The following is a 15,438-nucleotide window of genomic DNA, read 5'->3' on the forward strand; positions in this document are numbered from 1 at the left end:
ACTAAGTTGCCAACCGTCCTGTTTTCCCAGGATATTTCCTAGTTTTTGTAGTGTCCTGGGACGTCTTGAATAGTTTTTAAGCAGCGTTCTGGGTTTTTAAATTTTAAAATTCGCGCAACTCTTCTCAAATTTTTACGTTACGACTCAAAAAGACAACAGCTGAAACGCCTTGTGGCTAACATATTTCAAGCAATGCATTTCTGATTAACAATATGCAGAATTACAGAAAGTGGTTGAATTATGGAGTGTAGTGGTAAGGTGGACTATCTCATATGGTTGTTTAGCTTAAAAACTGTCCGCTTGTAGACGGTAAATTATAATTCAAAATTTGGCCAGAATGGCGCTCCTGTCGGACGAGATATCATATGGTCGTTCAGTCTTCTGTTCGTCTTATTTGAATGACCTCTCTCAAATGTTTTCTACCTGGCGTGCCGCGATTTCTCGCTCGTGGCTATTTTAGATAGGGTGAAGTGCGCAGTGTTAAAAAAATTTAAATGACTAGAGTCGTTAATTAAATATAACCTAGAAAAGCTACTTTAAGATAACACTGAATGTTAATTATTTATTGTGAATTTCTAGAAAGAAAGGGTCAATTATCACTTCTTTCTTTCTCTGTTCTTATTCTTGAATTTTTAGCGCTATTTAAAATTTGTACTCATGCGATAGTAACGTCTCCCTAACGTAAAGAATTTGATGGACATTTTCTGTAGCACAGAGATTGGTCTCCTTACCTCTAACCTCCATAGGTTGAATATGTATTTAGTATACCGGGTCATAACGTTAATGTCGAAAGAGTCTTTTCCCTCATAAATTCACAGTGGTCAAAAGAAAGAAATTTGGGAGAAAATTTGTAATAAACTAAAGTGTTCGTTTTATATTTTAATAACTAGTTTTCAACTCGTATAATTTTATTCAAATATTTTTATTAAAAAATGTGATTATTTTAATTACTTGAATTTCATTTCAACTGTTTTCACTAGATATTTATTTAACTATTGCAACTCTATTAATGCTTTTTAAACTGAATTGTCTGGTTTTTCCAACTTCCAACTTTTTTAAATTTGAGGTTAGCAACCCTATTTTACACCATGAATAATTTTAATGAAGAATTATTATTTTCTATGTGTTACTTAATACCTGTGAAAATTTAGTTTATATTTTGTTTTTACAAATATTTTTTACACTTATACTAACGCACATAAAAAGTATGCACGATCTAATCACTTCACACTTATTTGCATTGTACACTGATAAAAAAATTTTCAGCTTCCCGTCTTATCTAACCGGTTATCATTTGATAAATGTGACAACTGAGAAATAAAAATCACATCTGTTGTGTGTTCCCCCCTCCAATTACAAATAGAGATGGAGTAGAAATTTTTTAAAATATTATAATGGAACGAAACGGAACTATATAATCTACGCAAATTATAAAATGGTTAGTTTCGCCACGTTTCTGTTTTGTGTTTTTGTAACGCCATCTATTGGTGCAATTATAAATCTTTTTTGTTTCTCGTAGTATCATCTAATAGTAACATTTCAAACTTTAACTTAAAAGCTTCACGAGGGATGGATACTAAGTGGAAACTCGCTAAAGGTTAACGACTGTCATCTATTTAGCCAGAAGCCTATTCTATCGAATGCGATGTATTCCGTGTCTGTAGACAAACCAGTGTAGCCGTTGACCTCGTTTGTATAGAGGCTATTCTTTATTTTGTCGTAAAAACAATCGATGTAGAAAGAGAGCATTTGATTGTTATTATATTTCACATGAAACGTGAACGAACAGCAACTGGAACTTATAATTTATCGAAAAAAGTGAATGGTAATGAATGTTTGACGCGTCCACGTGTTTTCGGTTGGTTTAAGCGTTTTCAAGATGGCCGAGGAAATATTGAAGATGATTCACGTTCGGGTCGTCTTTCCACGTCAAAAATATCGAAAAAATCGGTGATCGTATTGGATTTGATCATTAGTTGAGTATGGAGTATGGTATCTTTTTCCGCACTGTCCGTCAAGGGGTTTCTAACCATATATAACGTCTCAGTGTAAGACCACCCAACTTATTCGCCGGATCTTACACCGTGTGACTTCTACCTCTTTCATAAGGTCAAATCTTCATTAAAAGGAACAAGATTTGAGTCTGTTAAAGCTGTAAAGGAAAAAGCATCGCGCCTTTGTGAAGGAGCTGGACAGAAAAAAATTTCCTGCACTGTTTTGAACAGTGAAAGATTCGAATGGATTCGATTGAAGCATGTATTTTCACCAAAAGCGAGATAATATGGGAAATTTCAAACCAATACGTTAAATATAAACAAACAGAGTGAGTTATTAAAGTTTAAAAAAGTAATTTGGTGGAAAGAGATTTAAGACAAATGAAAAGTTACAAACACATAGTTTCCGAAAGATTATTCTATAGATGGTTTGAAAAAAATTAAAACTCTTTAGATTATATGCAGATGATGTTGGAAAATGATATATTTTTTCACAGCAGATTAGCTTTTTTAATTGAAAATTCACACAGCTCTTCAACTAACAATACTTTTGATTAAATGTATAAGTGTTTAAATTTTCAAGAAATATTCCGTTTGTGGTTCTCAAAATAATGAATAATTAAACATATGAGACGTGTAGCAGTTTCAAAAATGAACGTCCACCTTCATATATGGTACATTCAGATTATGAAATGAGGGAGTATAACTTTTGATTGTGTTAAAACAATTTAATATTTAATCATTGGCGTACGTGATCAACAATGAGGAAATCCGCATTTCTAGGCGACTGATACGTTTGTAGTTAGCTCGGTGGAGGTAGGGATTAAAATATTAACTCGTATAGTATATCCTCATATTTTAAATAATAATCCAAGATATGAACCAGCGGTTTTACCACCTACAATATATATAAAAATGAATTGCTGTTCGTTAGTCTAAAAATCGACAACGGCTGGACCGATTTGGCTAATTCTGGTTTTAAATTATTTGTGCAAGTCCAGAGAAAGTTTAAAAGGTGAATAAATATGAAAATGCTGGGTATTAAATAAAAACAATTTTGGTTTTCCTTGATGTTTTGTTACAAATTAAATTTCTGAACGCAAATATAATATTTAACATTGACAACCAACTAAATGTAGACTGATAAATCATAAGTGTTGTCACAAATTTCACAAATTGAATTTCTGAACGCAACTATAATAATTGACAGTTGACAACCAACTATATGTATACTGATAAATCATAAGTTTTGTCATAAATTGAATTTCTGAACGCAACTATAATAATTGACAGTTGACAACCAACTATATGTATACTGATAAATCTTAAGTGTTGTCACAAATTAAATTTCTGTACGCAACCATAATATATGACAGTTGACAACCAACTATATGTTATGTGCTCTAGTTTTTGTTGATTTTTTGTGATAGTGACACTTTACTGCTAACACGCGAGTAGTTTTGAAACAAGATAAACCAGAAAATGTTTTTTGTGAAACAGTTGTTAGACATTGGAAATAATCCTAGACCGGATTCATCACATTACCCACAGATTTCAATGACATCACAGACTTAAAAGAGGAGCTTATTCAGCGTGTTTTTTCCAGATATAGCGCAACAGTTGAATAACCATAATTGGCTGGGTGAACGAGCAATATTGGCGGCGAAAATTAAAGATGTTGAGGATCTCAATGCGACCATTCAGAATTATCTTCTGGGATGGATGGTTTCCTTCAAATCAGTCGACACCGTTATGAACCAGGATGACGTAGTCAACTATCCGACGGAGTTTTTGAATACACTGGAATTGCCTGGATTATAACCTCACAATTTGCAGTTAAAAGTAGTATCAGTTGTGATCATGCTGCGTAACATTAATCAACTGGCTGTGAAAAAGGTGATGACTAACGTCATTGAGGCAACAATCAAAGGAAAAAAGGATGTCTGGATCCCGCCTATACCGATATTTGTAATTTCACATTAAATATCAGAAATGTGTCGAAACTTATCTACTTTGATGACTAGTAATTAGTAAATTAATTGTCAAAAATGTTCAATTATCTCTTATTAAGTAGAAATGTGAATTATTGTGAAAAGTTTGAATGTGGTTTTGCCATGATATTGTATGCACCAAACCATTTTATCTCAAACCCTATATAGTTAATAATCAGTCTCCAGAATTGAGTTGTAGAACTCATAAAAAAATTTTTAGCAGCAGATAGCCAGAGCTTTGGAAAAATTGTGTTGAACATGTGATCAAAGAAGAAGATGAGTATGTGGTATCACTCTCTTTACAACCCTTCAAAATTCAATCAAATTATGACTCTAATTCAGACGATTCTGACTACCATTATTATTTATAAATATATTTTGGAATTGAAATGTTTTTTTCTTTTGATTTTGCTTTGAAATTTCGTTTTCCAAAAAAAACAACGTCTGGTACCCTGTTTAAACCAAACTCCCTTACAGGCAGTCACATTGTACTCGTCTATTTGACTTTTAACGAATAATTTCTCGCATAAGACATATTTTTAAAAGTAGTATTTATAAAAATAACAAATTTATAAAATGACGTGTCTACGCCTATGGTAGATAAAACAAAATTGTCGGCAAGGGTTTTTATAATCTGCAATTGATATTGGAAGAACTATAATCTGAACAAATTTGAAATTCTCGAATACTTGATAAAAATAACCGAAAATCTACTATAAAAAAATGATTGTAAAACTTTTAATAAATGATAATGAAAAATTCATTTCTTAGACAGGGAAGGCGTCGGAATCCTTTCTAACAATCACTCTGAAAATGTTCTCGGCGCGATAATTTGCCGGAGGTTAATTATTATTCGCACTTCCGTATTTTTTATCTCGCACAACAACCTATAAATAATAAAGTTCACTGTAACCAACTGGAATTTAATGATTTCAAATTTTTTTAGAGTAGTTTATTTTTTATAGGTCTTCGATATCGGGTTTGAAATCCGGTTTATGGCGCCATAAGTATGATGTCAGTTATTTTAATTAGGTAATCCATACATACCTTCGACTAAAGAGAGACTACAATAAAGAGGTTTTTTCAAATTTATTAACTATGGACGTTTTTTTTGCCGACATAATTTTCAACAACTTTTTATTTTTAATCAATAATGTAATCACTTTCGTTATCAACACTATTTTGCCATCTAGTGTGAAAATTTTCAATGTCAGACCAATAAATATCAATTTGTTTTAATCAATAATGTAATTACCTTCATTATCAACTTCATGTTGCCATTTAGTGTGAAAATTTTCAATGTCAGACCGATAAATATCAATTTGTTTTAATCAATAATGTAACTATCTTCGTTATCAACTTCATTTTGCCATTTAGTGTGAGAATTTTCAATGTCAGACCGATAAATATCAATTTGTTTTAATCAATGTATGTAATTACCTTCGTTATCAATTTCATTTTGCCATTTAGTGTGAAAATTTTCAATGTCAGACCGATAAATATCAATTTGTTTTATTCAATAATGTAACTACCTTCGTTATCAACTTCATTTTGCCATTTAGTGTGAAAATTTTCAATGTCAGACCGATAAATATCAATTTGTTTTAATCAATAATGTAACTACCTTCGTTATCAACTTCATTTTGCCATTTAGTGTGAAAATTTTCAATGTCATACCAATAAATATCAATTTGTTTTAATCAATAATGTAATTACCTTCGTTATCAACTTCATTTTGCCATCTAGTGTGAAAATTTTCAATGTCAGACCAATAAATATCAATTTGTTTTAATCAATAATGTAATTACCTTCGTTATCAACTTCATTTTGCCATTTAGTGTGAAAATTTTCAATGTCAGACCGATAAATATCAATTTGTTTTATTCAATAATGTAACTACCTTCGTTATCAACTTCATTTTGCCATTTAGTGTGAAAATTTTCAATGTCAGACCGATAAATATCAATTTGTTTTAATCAATAATGTAATTACCTTCGTTATCAACTTCATTTTGCCATTTAGTGTGAAAATTTTCAATGTCAGACCGATAAATATCAATTTGTTTTAATCAATGTATGTAATTACCTTCGTTATCAACTTCATTTTGCCATTTAGTGTGAAAATTTTCAATGTCAGACCGATAAATATCAATTTGTTTTAATCAATGTATGTAATTACCTTCGTTATCAACTTCATTTTGCCATCTAGTGTGAAAATTTTCAATGTCAGACCGATAAATATCAATTTGTTTTATTCAATAATGTAACTACCTTCGTTATCAACTTCATTTTGCCATTTAGTGTGAAAATTTTCAATGTCAGACCGATAAATATCAATTTGTTTTAAACAATAATGTAACTATCTTCGTTATCAACTTCATTTTGCCATCTAGTGTGAAAATTTTCAATGTCAGACCGATAAATATCAATTTGTTTTAATCAATAATGTAACTATCTTCGTTATCAACTTCATTTTGCCATCTAGTGTGAAAATTTTCAATGTCAGACCGATAAATATCAATTTGTTTTAATCAATAATGTAACTATCTTCGTTATCAACTTCATTTTGCCATCTAGTGTGAAAATTTTCAATGTCAGACCGATAAATATCAATTTGTTTTAATCAATAATGTAACTATCTTCGTTATCAACTTCATTTTGCCATCTAGTGTGAAAATTTTCAATGTCAGACCGATAAATATCAATTTGTTTTAATCAATAATGTAACTATCTTCGTTATCAACTTCATTTTGCCATCTAGTGTGAAAATTTTCAATGTCAGACCGATAAATATCAATTTGTTTTAAACAATAATGTAACTATCTTCGTTATCAACTTCATTTTGCCATCTAGTGTGAAAATTTTCAATGTCAGACCGATAAATATCAATTTGTTTTAATCAATAATGTAACTATCTTCGTTATCAACTTCATTTTGCCATCTAGTGTGAAAATTTTCAATGTCAGACCGATAAATATCAATTTGTTTTAATCAATAATGTAACTATCTTCGTTATCAACTTCATTTTGCCATCTAGTGTGAAAATTTTCAATGTCAGACCGATAAATATCAATTTGTTTTAATCAATGTATGTAATTACCTTCGTTATCAACTTCATTTTGCCATTTAGTGTGAAAATTTTCAATGTCAGACCGATAAATATCAATTTGTTTTAATCAATAATGTAACTACCTTCGTTATCAACTTCATTTTGCCATTTAGTGTGAAAATTTTCAATGTCAGACCGATAAATATCAATTTGTTTTAATCAATAATGTAACTACCTTCGTTATCAACTTCATTTTGCCATTTAGTGTGAAAATTTTCAATGTCAGACCGATAAATATCAATTTGTTTTAATCAATAATGTAACTACCTTCGTTATCAACTTCATTTTGCCATTTAGTGTGAAAATTTTCAATGTCAGACCGATAAATATCAATTTGTTTTAATCAATAATGTAACTACCTTCGTTATCAACTTCATTTTGCCATTTAGTGTGAAAATTTTCAATGTCAGACCGATAAATATCAATTTGTTTTAATCAATAATGTAACTATCTTCGTTATCAACTTCATTTTGCCATTTAGTGTGAAAATTTTCAATGTCAGACCGATAAATATCAATTTGTTTTAATCAATAATGTAACTACCTTCGTTATCAACTTCATTTTGCCATTTAGTGTGAAAATTTTCAATGTCAGACCGATAAATATCAATTATGTAACTATCTTCGTTATCAACTTCATTTTGCCATTTAGTGTGAAAATTTTCAATGTCAGACCGATAAATATCAATTTGTTTTAATCAATAATGTAATTACCTTCGTTATCAACTTCATTTTGCCATTTAGTGTGAAAATTTTCAATGTCATACCAATAAATATCAATTTGTTTTAATCAATAATGTAATTACCTTCGTTATCAACTTCATTTTGCCATTTAGTGTGAAAATTTTCAATGTCATACCAATAAATATCAATTTGTTTTAATCAATGTATGTAATTACCTTCGTTATCAACTTCATTTTGCCATCTAGTGTGAAAATTTTCAATGTCATACCAATAAATATCAATTTGTTTTAATCAATAATGTAATTACCTTCGTTATCAACTTCATTTTGCCATTTAGTGTGAAAATTTTCAATGTCAACCCATAAATATCAATTTGTTTTAATCAATGTATGTAATTACCTTCGTTATCAACTTCATTTTGCCATTTAGTGTGAAAATTTTCAATGTCAGACCGATAAATATCAATTTGTTTTAATCAATAATGTAACTATCTTCGTTATCAACTTCATTTTGCAATTTAGTGTGAAAATTTTCAATGTCAGACCGATAAATATCAATTTGTTTTAATCAATAATGTAACTACCTTCGTTATCAACTTCATTTTGCCATTTAGTGTGAAAATTTTCAATGTCAGACCGATAAATATCAATTTGTTTTAATCAATAATGTAACTATCTTCGTTATCAACTTCATTTTGCCATTTAGTGTGAAAATTTTCAATGTCAGACCGATAAATATCAATTTGTTTTAATCAATAATGTAACTACCTTCGTTATCAACTTCATTTTGCCATTTAGTGTGAAAATTTTCAATGTCAGACCGATAAATATCAATTTGTTTTAATCAATAATGTAACTATCTTCGTTATCAACTTCATTTTGCCATTTAGTGTGAAAATTTTCAATGTCAGACCGATAAATATCAATTTGTTTTAATCAATAATGTAATTACCTTCGTTATCAACTTCATTTTGCCATTTAGTGTGAAAATTTTCAATGTCATACCAATAAATATCAATTTGTTTTAATCAATAATGTAATTACCTTCGTTATCAACTTCATTTTGCCATTTAGTGTGAAAATTTTCAATGTCATACCAATAAATATCAATTTGTTTTAATCAATGTATGTAATTACCTTCGTTATCAACTTCATTTTGCCATCTAGTGTGAAAATTTTCAATGTCATACCAATAAATATCAATTTGTTTTAATCAATAATGTAATTACCTTCGTTATCAACTTCATTTTGCCATTTAGTGTGAAAATTTTCAATGTCAGACCGATAAATATCAATTTGTTTTAATCAATGTATGTAATTACCTTCGTTATTAACTTCATTTTGCCATTTAGTGTGAAAATTTTCAATGTCAGACCGATAAATATCAATTTGTTTTAATCAATAATGTAACTATCTTCGTTATCAACTTCATTTTGCAATTTAGTGTGAAAATTTTCAATGTCAGACCGATAAATATCAATTTGTTTTAATCAATAATGTAACTACCTTCGTTATCAACTTCATTTTGCCATTTAGTGTGAAAATTTTCAATGTCAGACCGATAAATATCAATTTGTTTTAATCAATAATGTAACTACCTTCGTTATCAACTTCATTTTGCCATTTAGTGTGAAAATTTTCAATGTCAGACCGATAAATATCAATTTGTTTTAATCAATAATGTAATTACCTTCGTTATCAACTTCATTTTGCCATTTAGTGTGAAAATTTTCAATGTCATACCAATAAATATCAATTTGTTTTAATCAATGTATGTAATTACCTTCGTTATCAACTTCATTTTGCCATCTAGTGTGAAAATTTTCAATGTCATACCAATAAATATCAATTTGTTTTAATCAATAATGTAATTACCTTCGTTATCAACTTCATTTTGCCATTTAGTGTGAAAATTTTCAATGTCAGACCGATAAATATCAATTTGTTTTAATCAATGTATGTAATTACCTTCGTTATCAACTTCATTTTGCCATTTAGTGTGAAAATTTTCAATGTCAGACCGATAAATATCAATTTGTTTTAATCAATAATGTAACTATCTTCGTTATCAACTTCATTTTGCAATTTAGTGTGAAAATTTTTAATGTCAGACCGATAAATATCAATTTGTTTTAATCAATAATGTAACTACCTTCGTTATCAACTTCATTTTGCCATTTAGTGTGAAAATTTTCAATGTCAGACCGATAAATATCAATTTGTTTTAATCAATAATGTAACTACCTTCGTTATCAACTTCATTTTGCCATTTAGTGTGAAAATTTTCAATGTCAGACCGATAAATATCAATTTGTTTTAATCAATAATGTAACTACCTTCGTTATCAACTTCATTTTGCCATTTAGTGTGAAAATTTTCAATGTCAGACCGATAAATATCAATTTGTTTTAATCAATAATGTAACTATCTTCGTTATCAACTTCATTTTGCCATTTAGTGTGAAAATTTTCAATGTCAGACCGATAAATATCAATTTGTTTTAATCAATAATGTAATTACCTTCGTTATCAACTTCATTTTGCCATTTAGTGTGAAAATTTTCAATGTCATACCAATAAATATCAATTTGTTTTAATCAATAATGTAATTACCTTCGTTATCAACTTCATTTTGCCATTTAGTGTGAAAATTTTCAATGTCATACCAATAAATATCAATTTGTTTTAATCAATGTATGTAATTACCTTCGTTATCAACTTCATTTTGCCATCTAGTGTGAAAATTTTCAATGTCATACCAATAAATATCAATTTGTTTTAATCAATAATGTAATTACCTTCGTTATCAACTTCATTTTGCCATCTAGTGTGAAAATTTTCAATGTCATACCAATAAATATCAATTTGTTTTAATCAATAATGTAATTACCTTCGTTATCAACTTCATTTTGCCATTTAGTGTGAAAATTTTCAATGTCAGACCGATAAATATCAATTTGTTTTAATCAATGTATGTAATTACCTTCGTTATCAACTTCATTTTGCCATTTAGTGTGAAAATTTTCAATGTCAGACCGATAAATATCAATTTGTTTTAATCAATAATGTAACTATCTTCGTTATCAACTTCATTTTGCAATTTAGTGTGAAAATTTTCAATGTCAGACCGATAAATATCAATTTGTTTTATTCAATAATGTAACTACCTTCGTTATCAACTTCATTTTGCCATTTAGTGTGAAAATTTTCAATGTCAGACCGATAAATATCAATTTGTTTTAATCAATAATGTAACTACCTTCGTTATCAACTTCATTTTGCCATTTAGTGTGAAAATTTTCAATGTCAGACCGATAAATATCAATTTGTTTTAATCAATAATGTAATTACCTTCGTTATCAACTTCATTTTGCCATTTAGTGTGAAAATTTTCAATGTCATACCAATAAATATCAATTTGTTTTAATCAATAATGTAATTACCTTCGTTATCAACTTCATTTTGCCATTTAGTGTGAAAATTTTCAATGTCATACCAATAAATATCAATTTGTTTTAATCAATGTATGTAATTACCTTCGTTATCAACTTCATTTTGCCATCTAGTGTGAAAATTTTCAATGTCATACCAATAAATATCAATTTGTTTTAATCAATAATGTAATTACCTTCGTTATCAACTTCATTTTGCCATTTAGTGTGAAAATTTTCAATGTCATACCAATAAATATCAATTTGTTTTAATCAATAATGTAATTACCTTCGTTATCAACTTCATTTTGCCATCTAGTGTGAAAATTTTCAATGTCATACCGATAAATATCAATTTGTTTTAATCAATAATGTAATTACCTTCGTTATCAACTTCATTTTGCCATTTAGTGTGAAAATTTTCAATGTCATACCAATAAATATCAATTTGTTTTAATCAATGTATGTAATTACCTTCGTTATCAACTTCATTTTGCCATTTAGTGTGAAAATTTTCATTGTCAGACCGATAAATATCAATTTGTTCTAGAGTAAAATATCTAGAGATGGCATTTTGGACATCATCCAAACTTTCAAATCTTTTACCACCAAGAAAGTGCTGCAGCGATCAGAATACATGGAAATCGGAGTTTCCATATTATGGTGGAGAAAGCAGCAGCTCCAATTCCAATTCATATCGTATCTTCTTGCTTTGTCGTGCTGCAGAATAATAACTGTTGCAATCTCAGATTAATTTTCGATTTACTCGATGTAATTGTTCTTAATAAAGATCTAAATTAACAGTTTCTCCAAGTTTCCACACTGAAAAATGGATAATTTCGCGTAAACTCCATCAAACACATTATAAGAGCTTTTTTGAGATGTCCACCTGGTATCGCAGTACTTCGTGGTGATTCATTTGGAGAGCCACTGCCTTTTGCGTTTTGGATTCCATTTATTTATCGAAATGAAAACTAGATCAATTTACAAAAAGGTGGGAAATCTAATTGTTTTTGATAAATGTTTGAAGATGATTCAGAGGAAGAATCAATGACCTTTGAGCAAACCTTCTACTTTTGTTGTTCAATAAAATATCTCTAAGTGATCACAAAGATTGGGACGAAATTTATAATAATGTTTTATGCATATTTTCTAACGAATATCGTTGTTACTGGAAAATAAAATTTAATACAGGGTATATTTTAATTAGTGTCCCTCGATTATTTCGGCCTGGATTTACCGCGTTTGACTGATTCTTGTAGTCGTTAATTTCAGCTGCAAACCCTGCTGAAGTAGCTGAAGACAGTGGTGTCAAATTTGACATGAACGAGTAAATAGAATCGATACTAATTTTCCAAATTGATATAGTTCGTGAGAAGTATGAGCATCATATCTCAATTAAGGCCGATTCACAAACTTAACTTTCCGTTTACCGTTGCAGTTGACGTTTGCTGATAAGAAAATAAAAACATTGGAATGCATAAGACCATTCATAGTTGCAGTTTGACGTCGCCGTCTGCCGTTGATGACATAAATAAAAAAACGTAAACGAATTTTATCTTTTTTTTGTTCTCGGCAGTTTGTAGCAACTTTGGTAGCTATAGAAAAAACTCTTCGTTATTTTCGATAATATCGTCCACAAATACCGGATCACAGACAAAACCACAGAAATATCACGAAAACAAAAAGCAGTACATACGTCAAAAAAGATAACAAAATTTTTAGGTTAACGGCAGAATCGTCAAGTTTATGAATAGGGTAAATAGACGTCAAACGTCACGCGCAAACGTAAAGTCAAGCTTTTGAATCCGCCTTTAGTGTGTGTTTGTTAGCTGGTTGTTTACGATGCGGAAAGTTTCGTCTATAGAGAAAATTCAAGAAAAGAGTTTGCTTGAACTTATGTGTTTTTAATTGAATCAAGGCTATGGAATCGTTGAAAGTCTTTTGTTGAATCTGCTTGGCGCAAAGCATTCAGTGAAGGTAGGAAGTCGACGAGTCGCCCATCCACCTTTGTTAACAACGATAACATCAAAAAAGTTTAAGGAATGGTGCTTTAAAATCATCGTTTCGGTGTCCGTGATATGGCTGAGGCTCTCAATATTTATTACAGATTTTCTCAATTTATTTCGGTCAATATTTTGGGTATGAATCGTGTTGATACTAGGCTCGTACAAAAAGACCTGAATCTTTAGCAAAAATAACGTCGTAAAGGTATCAAAAGAAATGCTTAACAATGTTGCTAAAAACTATTCATTAATCAAACGTATCGGACTAAAAGTTGATACTCATCGTTTGTTCAATATGAATTCATTCCAGAAGGTCAAACGGTGGATAATGAGTACCATTGGGCTAATTCAAGGTATCTATAAATCGCCACTTCAATGCGCCGTGAAAGACCAGCATGATTGCAATTGATTCTTTGGGCAAACACGAAGCGGGAGTCATCCTTCAGCCATCATATTCACAAGATTTGGAAGTCTCTTTTTAAACTAAGAAATCTGATTTGGGGAATGCGTTGTGACTCTATAGAAGCCATAAAAAGTAATTCGCTGAGGGTTCCGAAGGCCATCCCAACAAGTGTATGGAACATTAAAAATTATGAGAAATATTTTTTCTCTCATTGAATAAATAACAATAACTATTTTTAATATTTGACGAATATGCTAGTTGTGATTATTTCATTTAAAATTGAAATATCAGCCCGGATTTCCTGTTAAGTGGGCAAAGTTCGGTATTTCAATGAAGTCTTCTAAACTATGAAGTGAATATTACAAATAACGCAGATAAAATGATGATAGTCGCGGAAAATTTTTGATCACTCGCCATTCCTAGTGAGAATTCAGGCCCGAGTCAAGGATTATCATCAAGATGTCCCATTTTAATTTCAATCGGAATTTGACAGAATTTCTGGGGCTTGGTGGTATATCTACAGAGTACACCTCAAAATAAGCGAGTTTTTCTTGCTTTGAAAACACACTATTAACTTAAATGTGGATGTCGACGCCGGGAGCGAATATCTTGCCTTCCCCGAGGAACGAGGGAAAACCCTAGACACGATCATTTCTCACGGCAGCGTCTTTGCATCATTTTAGTTTTTTCCTCGAAGACCTTCATAGAAAATGGAGAATAAAGCGATCTGACTGGGCATATGACCATTTTAAAGATATCCAGGAACCAAACTAGCTATCCCAATGGGATTAGAACCTTCCATTTACGCTATCATTAGAAGCTCCCAACATAACTAACGTAGTGCAAAGATATTTATCAGATAGCAGAGCAGCCCTACAGGTACAGACTATTATAAAATTGAGTAAAAGCTAGTATGGGACTGCATCGAATCTGAACTCAATGGGGACAAACAATAAAGCTACTCTTATGTGGATACCTGAGTACAGCGGTTATAAAACGACAGCCTTTCATAGAATTTCCAAAAAGCCACCAAGTCATGGTCGTTGGGAAAACGAGAGAAAAATCAGACTCCATATCTCACTGTTTACTGGACACTGTCCTACCGACAGCTCTTGTCGTTTCTGCAAGGAACCAAAGAAACAACCAAAGTCTGTAAGTGCGAGGATGTCTATAGACAAAGGATACTTCTTAAAGCTAGAAGAGATAAGTACCACAAACCCCAGATATGCTCACTTTGCAATGTCGTTGCTAACTGACTGGTAAAATTCCGGGGTAATCAATAGATCAAAATGTTAGCGAGGTAGATTCACGGTCTTTACGTCCTAACTTATCTAATCTAATCTTGCGTGTATGGAAATAGCCCACTGTAAACTTCTGACTGGAGGATGTTGAGCCATTCTTCTTCTACTGCAACAAAAAGCTCTGGGATCGAGTTTGTGGTAAGAAGTCTAGCTCCAATTCTTCTTTTTAGCTCATGTTATAAATATTCCATCGGATTTAAGTCTATACTGGCCACTCCGCAATCCTAAAACCGACTTCTGCAATGTAATCTTGCACGATTCTAGTGGTGTGCGGCCTTACATTGTCATGCATAAAGCTAAATTCGTATCCAAATGAAGTCGACGTAAGGCACCACATGAATATCTATCAGTTGTTAAACCTCTACGAATGAACGCAGGGTCAGATCGTGCTCCTATAGAAATTGCCCCCAGATCATGCAGGAGCCACTTCCATAAGTACTTTTCAAAGCAGTGATTTAGAAATCGCTTTTTTGATCTTCTTTTACCATATTCTGGTCTCATCTGAGAGCAGAGCAGGTCCCTA

General features: G+C 30.8%; 1 long non-coding RNA gene across 1 annotated transcript; it reads left to right on the forward strand.

Annotated features, from left to right (window-relative positions):
• Positions 1–2,931: 2,931 nt before the first annotated feature.
• On the forward strand, positions 2,932–12,011 carry LOC130900382 (uncharacterized). The gene is made up of 2 exons (XR_009060160.1): positions 2,932–3,009; positions 11,756–12,011. It is a non-coding gene; the product is annotated as an uncharacterized LOC130900382 (long non-coding RNA).
• Positions 12,012–15,438: the final 3,427 nt, after the last annotated feature.

Source organism: Diorhabda carinulata, chromosome X (assembly GCF_026250575.1).
Source record: "Diorhabda carinulata isolate Delta chromosome X, icDioCari1.1, whole genome shotgun sequence".
Classification (NCBI taxonomy): Eukaryota; Metazoa; Arthropoda; class Insecta; order Coleoptera; family Chrysomelidae; genus Diorhabda; species Diorhabda carinulata.